General features: G+C 42.3%; 1 protein-coding gene across 7 annotated transcripts in view; it reads right to left on the minus strand.

The window, feature by feature from the left end:
* Positions 1 to 13,452, minus strand: part of LOC106745257 (putative fatty acyl-CoA reductase CG5065) — a 31,263-nt gene that overhangs the window by 10,525 nt on the left and 7,286 nt on the right. The window contains exon 1 of one of the 7 annotated variants that reach the window (XM_014620710.1): positions 11,497 to 11,680. The exons of 4 other annotated variants lie outside the window; for them this stretch is intronic. The gene's annotated coding sequence lies outside the window, so the exon portion shown is untranslated. Of the gene's footprint in view, positions 1 to 6,214; positions 6,247 to 6,308; positions 6,464 to 11,496; positions 11,681 to 13,452 lie in introns of those variants that run through there. 2 more of the 7 variants (XM_014620708.1, XM_014620709.1) reach the window with 2 other exon arrangements.

The raw sequence follows: 13,452 nt of genomic DNA on the forward strand, positions 1-13,452 counted from the left end.
CAAGCGAAGTTAATTTAGCTAATTCTTTCTGTTCCTGTTTTCACCTGACATAACTAAAAGGAGGTCCTCCGATAACTAAATTTCAGTTGTGTGTCATACGGACAGCTAATTCCTTCCTTCCGTGCGTCGATTTGCGACTCGTGGAAATTGCCTCAGGACGAAAAACGGCCGAAGTATTCGCGGGTAGGGCGGGCGAAAATCGCGCGGAAATTTGCGATCGATCGTGCCTCCTTCTTTCTCTCGCCGACGGCTGTGTTGGCGCGTGGCGATACGAAAGCCGCGACGGAATCTGCGACTTCCGCGAACTTGCATGTAAAGCGATTACCGTTCTTGCTCTCAAGGATACTCGAAGCGGGCTCATCGATCGAGCTCATATTCCGGACAACTCCGCGTGTCCGAGCGATGGTGTGCGCTCGTGGCGTCTCATTAACATTTATCGCTCGGAGGAAAAGGCGACGCGGCGGCTTGCGGGCGAGCGAGAGCTTCGGCTTGCTCGTGTCTCGAAATCGCGAAAATCGCGATACTGCGACTTCTCCTCGCCGGCTTCCCCTACCGGGGGATCTAACGAGGCTGATCTTCGAAGATGATCGCGATTTTGAATCTCGGGATTTCCACTTCTTGGCGAGCTTTACGTCGCAAATAAACTTCGAGACTTGGACCGTACCTCATTTTACGCGGACGTAAAACGCGTCAGTGTCAAGACTACACGCGATTATTTCTGTCACTTGACCCCCGATGGCCCAATTTGGCTAGAATAACGGGGAAATCCGCGACCATTCCCGACTTCAACGCACTTTGAATATCAAGTTCTCGTTTGTTTCACGCGTAATCAACTTGCGTTTCGCAATAAGTAACAGAAATAAGAGAAGTTTGTGCCATCAGTTTAGTTGAGGGGACGTCAAAGAGCCGACGACGGACTTGATAAGCGTCGATAACGCGGAGGCGAACTTCAAAATTTCACGTCAAGTAAACGCGTGACATGATCACGCTGTTCTTTTTGTACTTCTCGTACACATGGATCTTACGTTGAATGTAAGTGCGACATAAACGTAAACGCGTTACCTTATCATATCTAACGAAAATCAAGATACGTAAAAACCTTCCTGCAAACATTGACACATTCGATACGTACCGAGTTGTTCCGTATCAGACAAATATTTACGCCAACCGACAGCTAGAGATGTCAATTTTGACATTTTTCATCGTTTTCGACGTATCGAGCAATGCTCCGATTCATTTTCGCGCGTTTTTTCACTGTGCGAAAACATTTATAATTCTACGTGGCCAATAGGACGTGAACTTTGTGGAAAGAAGTCAGTATTCTGTTGGCAAAGTTTCCGCCAAGTATAGCATCCCTTTAAAGGGACGCTTATCAAGTTCTTAACATCCCCTTGAGAAAAATATTGAAAGGAAAATGTATGTGATAAAGAATATAAGCACCGATGTGACTTTTTAAGATATCGGTATAACAAACTCGCATAACTCATAATGATGGCACGAAAAACCGTCAGTTGATACCGTAATATGATAAATATTTTTCTTTTTACACCGATGCTTATGCAACGACTGACGCAAATAAACTTAACGCTACTGCGTCAACGCATATATTAATGCTGCATATGTTGCATAAAATTTCCTGACACAATCCTGATGTACATTCGTGTCTTTTTTTCTATTTTTTTACAACAATGATCGTGATTTATGTACTGTACGCTGCATTAATCTCGGAAAAATAAAATCGACTAGAATATTACATATAATTTTACATATCTCCAACACTTCCTACATTTTCCACGTTATTTTAACTCTTTCGCAACGACACGCATAAAAGTTATTTATATAGAACTAAGAAAGTTATATTCTACGATCGTGTTAGAGTCATTTACTGTAACTTGTTAACATTATTTGCTGAATAAAAATGTGAACAAAGTAAATAGAATGCGAAATATTAGTTTGTTTATACGCTCTTCGAGGAAGTTAAACGATCGTGTGCTATAAATAGAGTATATGTACGCTTTTCTCAGATAATCGTTCGCTTTTAGAGACTATATACATACGCTCCTAAGTAGCGGCAGAATTTAATTAGAATTAATAATTAACGAGCACACTAATGCGGCCACAGAGGAATTATTTATTGTTAGATTATATTAGACATCCATCCTTGCTGTAATCTTGTCAGAAAATTACTGAAAAAATATCCTTGAAATTGAACCGGTTCAACCGGGCATGCTATATTTAACCAGTTAACTGTGGCGATCTCTTTGCAAAGCGCCCACCAGTGTATGTCGCGATAATCAAGTGATGACGGGTAGCTCTCAGGAAGTTATAAATCCAACTCAAATTATTTATAATTTTCTTTTGTTTGTTTCATTTCGTCTTGACCTCTAAACATTTTAACCATATTAAAATTTACGAATATAATTTAGTTTTCGCCAGAATTACAATTTAAATATCAAATTGTAACAAAATTTTACGCATGACGGATATAGTCGTCATGACACAAGATTCTGCCACGTCTCCATGACGGATATAGTCGAACACACTTAACTGGTTAATAACTCGAATATTTCGAGAACGAATGAACATTTTCGGTAGTTAAGGCACCGTTTTAGCCAGAATTTTAAGACGCATTTCGACATATATTATAACCTATTTATACGATACTTGCGGTTTCCAAATTTTAGAATCGCGTCCGCTTATTTCATAATCATCCAGTAAAATTTGGAAATTGTTTCTTTGTTTATTGTCATTGTTGAGAAAAGATAAGAATTTGATCGATTATCTAACCCTTTATGTTTGACGGCTAGACACTTTTTTTCTCATATAGAAAAAGACAAAAATCACTCAACAGGTAAAAAAAAAATACGTTGTTTGCACTACTGGAGCGCAAAAATAGCGAACAATAGATCCAAATTCGGATGCAAAGAATATAAACGTCGGGCCCTGCATTATTGATTATTTTGAGATTTATCATACAAAAACAAATTTTTAGTACTATAAAATCATCATTTCGAGTAAAAAAACTTTCCTTTAAAAAACTTCGTCCTAAAAGAATTAATATTTCGGAAAAATGTAGGAATTCTTTTAAAGCAGCAAAATAGCTTTTGTTCGAGATACTTTTCACCCGTCATACCGTTTTGAGGATATTTACTTCGAGACAAAAAGATCGATTTTCTCGAAAAGATATTTTCCACCCCTCAAATCACCTAAACTCCTTAAACGAATAAAAAGCCTACAATAAGATAAATTACGCGTTTCTTATTTTCATCTAGACTGCGTAATACAATCAAAGCGCACGAAAATCGGCGAGTGTCAGTCCCATTATCGCGGGTTTCCTTGTGAAATGATTTTTGCCGAAAATCACAGATCGAAATTTTCATTACGCGACGTCACGTCAACGCACGGATTGTCGTCGCTGCACGTGGACGTCGGCAGTTCGGAAAGCGATCGATCGACCTATACAGTCCGGATATCGATCGGCGATGCCACGAGTTGTTACGCATTTCGCGTACACACATACGTGCGTGTACGTAAGCACGCGAAAGTTGAAATAATCACCGTCGCGTTGCGGCCGGTAGTTACGACTCGCTTCGCTCAAGTTAAAGGGCAGCCGTTGCGAAACGTTCGACATTTTGAATTCTTAATCAGAATTAACTTTGACTAATGTTGCCGAATGTGAGCTAATTGCAGCACTGTAATAAATGAGAAAATGTTGCAATTAGTTTCCTCGCGCGTGCAGACAAACTGACGGTAATTGAAGCGTCGGAAATTAAAGATTGAGCGAGCTTTTATGCGGTGCGATTAAGATTATCGCGACGGAAACGAACGTGAGTCACGCGCAAAAGGAGCATTCCGCAAATTCCGCGCGAAAGAAAAAACTCGGCGAATAAGGGCCAGAGATGAAAATGCTCGGTGATATCGATCGAGATCGATATATCTCTGTTACTGTGACTGAGAACATTCGTGTGAACATTCGGCCGCGTTAAAACTCGGTCGGGAGCAACCGAGAACAATTGACCGAGTAGAAACTTTCTACGGAAATCTTTCAGTTCCTATAACCGAGTTTTCATCCCCAGGCTATACGAAAAATTCAGTTACACCGACAGAATTTTTCCGTGCGCGTCTTGGCGAAAAACGGGACGAAATTTCCAAGCAATCATGAAGAAACATCGAAATCTCGATCAGAACGGCCGCGACGATAAAATCACAAGAACCGGTAATTTTGACGAGACATTCGTGAGACAATTAAAAAGACGCTTACGGAGATCAAAGTATAAATTATATACAAGACTTTCTAATGTACAAAAGAAGAATAAAATCCAGGCTAATAAGAGGCAATGCAGGCTTCTCGTTGCGATGAGATATATTTTTTTAAACAATAATAGATTGTACTTACACATTTCATTCGTGATTACCACCTTCTTCGGTGAAATCGCGATGAATCACTACAAAATGCCGCATATTTACGATTAATAAAAAAAAAAACATGCATGCCGCAATACGATGTAATGCTGCAATTTTTATAAGCTACGCAAATAGTTTCCGATTATCCCGCCGAGTAATCGCGAGTCATATGTTCAACATGTAAATATTGTTAGTCCGAGATAAGTGATTTTTTGTCCTTATTTTATTATGTTCCTTTCCCGAAGCCATGTTGCTCGCGGCGTTGCTGCATCTTGCTTTTTTAGATATTCCGACAACCTCTTCATTTCATTGACATCACATCTCATATTTTTGGACTGCGTTGGCGGGTGACACGGTATTTCTCAGTTGATTCGTACTTGGACTCACTCGGCGGAATGATACTCGCGTAGTTTACAGAAATTAAAACATCACGTCGCATTGCGGCCTGCACGTTTTTTCATTCACCGTAAACTTGCGACAAACTTTATATAGTTTCTTTGCGATCCCACCGAAGAGGGCATTGTAATCATAGAACGAAACCGTCGGAAAACAGTTTACGCTATCGCTTGAAAAAATATACCCCATCGCAACGAAATACTTTAGGCGTTATTAAGTACCGGCTCTTATTGGTCCGGTTTTTACTTCTTCCTGTTTTATGGAAATACTGGATGTAAGTGCAAAACAGAACTGGAAGCAATCGTGCCGCAGATCCCTCGGATCGAGGCGGTCGATAAGGAGTAGCCTCGGGACAGATTGGACCGCGCGTCGCTCGCCGGCGTATAAGTTTCAGTTATACTGGAAATTAACGTCGAGATAATCGATCGTAGCGCGTGGACGGTGGCGGACGTTAAGTAACAATTGCGTCCGATAAGAAGAAATGCCGAGCAACTAATTTCGTACTTCTGATACCGCGATTTTCCGGAAGCGAAAGGCGGTCGAGCGGAGCGATGCGAGAGCGCGCTTTTTCTCTCGCCACGCGAGTCGATTATCATAATCATGTTTCGATATCGTACGTGCAGCACGTGACTTGCTCACGACGTTAAGTCCGGATCTACAATGAGTGTAGTAAGCCTTTAGCCTTTCTCTCCGAGCGCTATAAAGTGACATAATCTTTGGCAAAAGGTGCTTCCCGCGCTGCCAAAAGTCGCAATAACGATTTAGATCTCAGGATTTGCGACGGCCAATAACGGCTGGAAATATGCTTTCCGCTAGAAATTACGTTGCAATTTTGCGCTCGGGGTCCGAGTTTCAAAAGCTCGGAGAAAAGCTTTTCTCCAACCTTCCCGCGAATTTTCCAGTCTCTTATACGGGAGAAAGTAAATGTGGCGGGTTTCACTTGGACACAATGAAACCCACCACAACATGAATTTTTCTAAACGAACTTTTCTCGGGAAAGAAACCGGAGAAATCCGAGCGAAGAGACCGAACTTTATCCGAGCTTTCGAAACTATAGGCTGGATCAAAAGGCTGAAGACTTACTACATTTGTCGTACACAGATCCGGGCTAATCCGCGTCGTTGACAGGTCCCCGACGACGACACACACACACACACACACCCTCCTTCCTGGCCGCGGTCCTTTCCTGTCAACGACGCTCGTGCGTCTCTTTTCGCATCGCGAGCACGTCGTTGGGCGAAAAGGAAGGCTCACGGAAAGGCGAGGAAAGCTCGTCGGGCCGATTTTCGGTGAGAAGACGCGAGGGAGGCCGCGCTCTCGCTTCCCTCCCCTATCATGACGACGTCGCCGGCCAGTTTGGTCAACGGAAACGCGCACGTCATCGTGCCGGACGTTGCGCTGGAAATAGACTCACCGAGATTACGAGCGGGAATTTTCTCTCTCTCTCCCTCTCTCCCTTTCGCCCCTTTTCTTCGGTTCCCCTCTCACTCTCTCTCTCTCTCTCTCACCTCTCTATCTATTCTTTTCTTTCGTTCCCTCTTCGTGCGCACGTTTCCGCGTCTCGAGTGCGCGCGCGCGCGCGCGCACGTTGCGCACACTTCGGGCCGGCCTCGATCGACCAAGCTTCCTCCGCCGTCCTGGTAGAACGACGACCTGTCCTGACGGAAAGGGCGAGACACACTGGCTCGGTTTCATCGTGGTCGCGTGCACCTCGCGCGCCGGCCGCCAGCGCCAGATGGCGGAAGCCGTTTCGCACGGCCTCGGCTGGGGGTTGGAGTCGAGGGTGAAGCTCGCCGAGGGTCGTCGCGAGGCTATCGGCTGGAAAATCGATCGCAGACCGGGCGTGGGAGTTCACAACTTTCGCGCGTTCGCGTCGATCGCGACTCAAACACCTTCCGCCGCTGGCGCGGCAAATTTGTTTGGCATCATCGGCGACGCGATGAGAGAGACAGCGAGTTTGTTGACAATTTCGAAGGCTCGCGCAGCTCGGTCGAACTCGCGAAATCGACCTCTGTAGCCTCGCTCGATCAGCTGTCGATAGCGCAGCCGGGTAAAGCGATTGCGAGCCGGTGAGACGCGGGCCAAGTGAAGGAGCCGCTTCCGAGAAAGAAAGCAAAGATATACAATTCGCTTAAACACTCGGGACGAGTCCCGTTCGTGTACGCAACGATGGGAGTACTGTAATTGAATCTGCCGGAAGCAGCTGTGACTTTAAACTCGATTGTAACGAGAGAGCCCTCGTTTTGCGCGCGCTCGCGCTGGTTATTTACTGGTAAGATCCGCTCGTGCGTCTCCGGCTGTTTCCTTCAGTGCGAATTTCCACGGGCGTCGTTTGCGTCGAATGACAAACGATACGACTCCGACGGAGGCAAAAGAAAGAGAGAAAGAGAAGGGGAGGAGAGAAAGAGAGAAAGGCTCCTTTCGTTTTAACGGATTACATCGCTGCACCGCGGAAACGAACGAATGCACACGGACATGTATGCAGCTCCGCGACTGCGGAGGAGAAGAAAAGGTGAGAAAGCGCCGAGTGAGAGCGAATGCGAAGGAGAGAAAGAGAGAGAGAGAGAGGAAGGGAGGGAGAGGGAGAGCGAGAAAACAAGACACTTTCTTACATCTGCAATGAAAGTATTATGCAACGAGCGTCTCTCGCGGGCAAACGCGGAAGCGCTTTCTTCGCGTCTGCATTCACGTAATGCGCATGTATTGCCGTTTAATTCGCTGCTCTTTACTTACGGCGGAGTCTCGTGTGTAAATGTATAAACCGCCTGTTAACTTCGACTCGCGCTGCATAACCGCCGCAACTTTCGCAACTGAAACGAGAGCCACGCACGTATCCCCCTAAATACCTTTTGCTTATAAATGCGAGCCCCCCTCCCCCCCTACTATGCAAACCTCAGTTGTGATCGAGAACTACGTCGAAAATAATTACAGAAGAGAACCGTATCAAAATAGATTTTATACCGATTTATTCTCGTCGACGATTATTTTGCGTAAACCAGTTTGCAAATTCAATCTGAAAATGTGCAAAAAAAACTTTGAAGATGTATTCGATCCTTCATCTTCGGAAAGGACAAAAGTCGTTAGTTTTATTGACACATCGAATAACGCGTCGGTCAGTATAACGTAAACACTATTAAGAATATTGCATCTTCAGTAAAGAAGAAAACAAATTTAAAAATAGTCTCGAATTACTACGTGGAGTTGATAAGGTATCAAAATAAAAAATACGCGTATCTCGAGTTTATTTATCTATCGCATTTTTTTTAAATTAATTCAGTCATCAATTAAACTTGGAAGAAGATTTTAAAAACGGTTTTTGGTTAAAATGGAAAGAAACACCTCGATGAGGCTACATAATCACGTCGTCGATCCGTTTTAATATCCGAAGTTCGATTTTCGGAGAATTTCGACATTTTCGAGGACACCATCATGTAAAACGATCGTTGCAATTAACGAATTCCAGATTGACTCTCGTGCAATCTTATTGATATATGAAAGCGATTCGAACGAATTGGGTTCGGACACAGAGATAGATGAATTTATTGTGCATTCTGGGAAAACTTCACCTCGAGTGAAAAGAGAGAGAAAGAGAGAGAGAGGGGAGAGAGAGAGAGAGAGAAGATCGTTTGAATACTGAAGTCAGAGTTCGATCAAAATCGTTCGAGCACTAAGTCCTGAGTGCGAATTGTTCGATTTGGTTTACTGCTCTCAGCGTCTAATTCCAAGTTACATCTCTGTCTTCAATCCAAATCGTTTACATGTGTTATCATAGTCACAAAGCTGAATAACCTCTCATAACGCTTTGATATTATTTGATATCACGCAGTACACGAATTGTGCACGACAGCTCCTACCACAATGGCAATCCAACGGATATGCTCACCTGTCAACCCTACTTTCTAAAAAATTCACGATCTTCATGGGGTAAGCGTGTCACCTAGCGAACGAACAACGAACAAACAATGAACATGATTTATTTGCGTCTAAGTACGCAACTTTCCTTTTGAATCTGATAAGTCATCTTATGAATAAATCGGCCCGAAACGTTCCGCTCGGATTTGTTACGATATACGCATTTTCCCAAATGCAACAACGAAAGTTTGCACTCAATATTTCGTTCGTTGTCCATTCGCCAAGGTATATATGCACCTTATCGAAGGGAAATAGCGAAGCCACTATCGTGCGTAAACACGATAAAGAATTCCTTCTTATCAATCCGTTCAACGCGCGGCATTTTTTCCGCCTGAAACGTGAAAATGCGTGCGTGGCGAATGTCACATTGAGTTTCCGCGATTCGGCAGGCGTCGATGTTTTCAAAGAGCCGTTGCCGGGTGTTCCGTCCCCTCAAATCGCGGAATCAGATTACGATCAGCCGATAAAGATGATTCGAGAATAATCGCGAGTCATGTTTTTCTTAAGTTAAGCCAGCACGACGAGCGAGGAAAGACCAAGGGAAACAAGCGGGAGCCGGGAGAAAATTCCTCGCGGATTGGAAAATTCCTCGAGTGGGCGGTCAGCTTGATCTTTTGAAAAACACGTCGTTCGGGAAATTTTCATGTTTTTCACATGAAATCCACCGCCGTTTCTTCGACAGAACGATAGAACTAACTCGATGTCGATCGTTCGCGCAAGTGACGCTTCCCCCCTCCTCCTCTCATCGTCTCGCTCATTATCTCATTTATCAATGAAAAATGCCCGTAAGTCCTTTCCATTACATCGTGCCTACGCCGGTATATTATTCCGGTTATGCCCGGGGGATCAAGACCATCTGTCCAAATTAGATAACGATTACGATATCTCGTTAGTCGATAAGCGTGGGCTTGCGAGAATTCAATAGATTTACTAGCGAGAACTGCGTTTCACGTCCGACGCGTTAACATTTCGGTAAACTGTTACGTTCACTCGAATGACGTATTTCAATCGCGAAAGAAACTTGTTCCGTGTTAACGCTACGTTGACAGGTATGCTGTCACGTTTTATTTGGGAAATACTCGTCACTCATTGTGTAACATATCTAATTACATTACAATACTTAAATTCAAAGCATCTTATCGTAGTTTGAGATATTAGCGTAGGTATTATTGTAGATAGTTATTGAGGTAGTAGCGTAGGTATTATTATAGTTCTATTAAATTTGCAACAGATATATTTATAATGATTTATTTTCCTATACTTACAAAATGCAATGAAAAATATATTTTTTTTAATTTTATTGTCTTCATTCAATACGTCTTCGAAAAGTATCTGAAGTGTATCCAGGTATATTCTCATAGTATCTGTATCTAATTACTCACCTCAAATTTATATCTATATTTTTATCTAGTTATTTATCCCTTTCAGTATCTATATCTAATTATTAAAAAAAAATATACCTGTTGCAACAATGCTTCCCACACACGATATATATATTTTTTCCTCTACTTATGTGCATAAAATACGAGTAGTTTGATAACGCGGATACACGGAAAGAAAAATTATCTCTATAACACATATGCGACGCTGATCTCACGTAAGAAATTATTGCGTCAGTATGTTGCTGACAAATAATTAGAAATACAAAGAGTTGCACACGATGCGCGTTTTTATGATACCGGACCGAGATGCATGCCATTCACGTGCTGTTCAGCTAATTATCATTATACGGAAAAAAGCTCAGTTATGTAACTAAGTAAACACCAGACTGAAATCCGTTAACGAGAAAATATCTCTGTTACATCTCTAAAACTTTCGCGATGGCAGCCCCGAGTCGAAGCGAAAGCAACGACTCGCTTCGAGATCGAGATTTCGAGACAGCTAATTGGCATCGCGGAAAAGTGGCAAACATTAAACTTCTACCATGCTTTTAATTAGAGTGGATATTATGACATCGTTTACGGTTACATTCGTCTCGAGATGTTACGGGCGAAATCGAAAAAGTATAGCACGGCACTGAGGACGACTAAGGAATTATCGAGATAATTCGAGATAATGAATTTTCCCGTGATTGATCGGGCAAAAAATATCGAAAGCAGGCGCCGATCGATGATGCATTAACCGGACTGAATCAAGCGAGTCACACGAGACGAGATCACGTCTACGTGACCGTTACGCGGCGGTCACGCGTACAGAAATTCGAAATATTTCTCATGTTGAATATATATTATTTATTTCGTCGTCCTAAAGTATCTCGAATCGCGTGGGAGAGGAATGAGAAACGATCGAATTGCTGGTACTCTTAGTATTCGCGCCTACATCAGGTGAATATTCAGTCGCGATCGCACATCGTGTCGCATACAAAATACTCGTTCCTCGAACAATTTTCCACCTCGGGTCGCCTTTGAAAGGAAAGGAAAGAAGAGAGAAAAAGAGAGTGAGGAGGGGAATAGGAATCACCAAGATAGGTTTAATACGACGATTTTTTCGAAAACTGCCTTGTCGCGATCGAAATTCGGGGATTTTAACACGTTGACTGCTATCGGGGTCACCGGTGACCGAGCATTGCGACGCTACCATGTTTCGTTAATTTACATATAATATAGGTGTAATTTAACATATGAAACAAATAAATTGTCATAATCAAAAATAGTTATCACATAATACATAATTGTTGTTTAAATAAATTACATTATTGTGTAGAAAATGTATAATTACAATTGTAATTACTATTACCGTTACTATTAATAATATATTAATATTTACAAAATTTTATGATCTTACCTTAAGCCTTGAAATAATCAACAGAAATCAACTGATACGGTAGACGTGTCAATGGGTACTTTCCATTTAGCGGCACAAATCGACACAGGCATCGTCCTATCTTTGTTACTCATTGAGTATGGAACAAAGACAAATTGATGCTTGTGTCGACTAGTATCGCTAAATGGAAAGCCACCAATGTGGAGCGATTGTGCGGCCGATACGGAGACGTCGCGTGGCTTGTACTCGTAACGCGATTACAGACGCACGTTCTCCGACAACGACGTCGACATTGGCATAGCATAGTGAACACAGTATTCTCAGTATATCGTCCCGAGGACGTTCGAGGATGTACGTGTTGGCCTTAGGTGGACCTTCGCGATTAATTGAGCTCGGTAATCGCCCTCGACTCCGTGTGTGACACGGTCTGTCTCGCTTGTTTCCGAGTGGAAAAAAAGATTTCACTCGAAGAAATTTGGGGAGTATGAGAGTTATACAGTTGCGCCCGTTAAGGCGTCCCTTTAACCGCCCAGGATTTCGAGTCAACTTTAAGATAAAGATTTCTTTGAAAATTTTTATTTTGAATACAGCTTACATGACACGAATGAATTTAATACCGACGCCACAGCAAAAAAGAAATAAAATAATATGCTTTGACAGAACGAAATCATTTTTTTTATACGAAATATCACTTCGACGTCTAAATATTTGTAGTATTGAGACATTATTATGGCCTCCAGATATTACTTTGTAAAATCCGTTCGCATTGCTGTATGATAAAATGTAGTGAAACAGAAGAAAAACAATCCACATAACTCATGTTTAATTTCTTCTAAACTATAGGATTTTAAAAATTAGTACGATATGAAAAACTAATATACAGACATTGTGCAAAAATTGTAGAATTATTGACCGTCTTGTTTTGAAAATGCAGCTATAGGAAATGTATAATTTACAGTAATACCCGCGATATATATACATATATATATATATATACAGATATTTAAATATTTATATATCACTTTTTATTATGTGTGCATCTCTATTAGATTAACTGGCCTATAAATAAAGCACATTGATAAGAAAAATAAAAAATAAATAAATAAATAATCTTCGTGCATTTATAATATTGTGCATATATTTGTCTCAATTTCGCGCGCTCAACATTAACATTAATTACTCAGATAGTTAAATAAAGTTACAGGGGAGAGATATTTTTTTTCCACTAAATAGTAGAACTTATAAAGGATCCCCTTAATATCGCCCCTGAAAATCCGACACTCCATCAATCGACTACTTTAACTCGCCTCTCTCCCTCTGTCTCGCTCTCGCGAGCGTCACGCTGATTCTGCAAGATCTTGTTTCCAAGAAGAGCAAATTATTTCACTCGAAACAAATTTATGTGGTATGATTTACATGCACACTTATTTAATTGCGCCCATAGGGCGTTCCGTAAATCGCCCAGAAGATACGTCATCTCTAACACGTCTTTCTCTTTAGTTCTCGCGAGGGTCACGCGAATCCGACGAGATCCTCCGAATCTATTACATCAGTCACATTCGTCCACGTCATCGTCCGCACTCTCTTACTGAACATTTATTCCTCCGCTTTCGCTCTCATTTACGCCCATGACTAACTCCTTTCTCCCGGTTTCGCCTCTCCCACGTGCGACATGCTGAAGAGGCCTGCGATACTCGAAAACGAATGTGACATAAGTCTCGCATGCATCGATTGTGAGAAGATATGTGTCGCGTATTAACCCTGTTCCGGCATCTGTTTCGCGAGAACGGAGCGATCTGTCTTTCTCTTCTCGCGCGACCCGTCTTCCGTCTTCCGATCGCGCCTTCTCCGTCTAACTCGGAAGACCTGACCCGTACGTATTCTTTCACGGAAAACCCCCGGGTGAATCGCGGACCCCACGCACTTCGATTTCTCTACACCGCGAGCTCGCCAAGGTACGTTACGAACGTATATAAG

This window comes from Dinoponera quadriceps, unplaced genomic scaffold (assembly GCF_001313825.1).
Source record: "Dinoponera quadriceps isolate SergipeBrazil2010 unplaced genomic scaffold, ASM131382v1 scaffold1270, whole genome shotgun sequence".
Taxonomy (NCBI): Eukaryota; Metazoa; Arthropoda; class Insecta; order Hymenoptera; family Formicidae; genus Dinoponera; species Dinoponera quadriceps.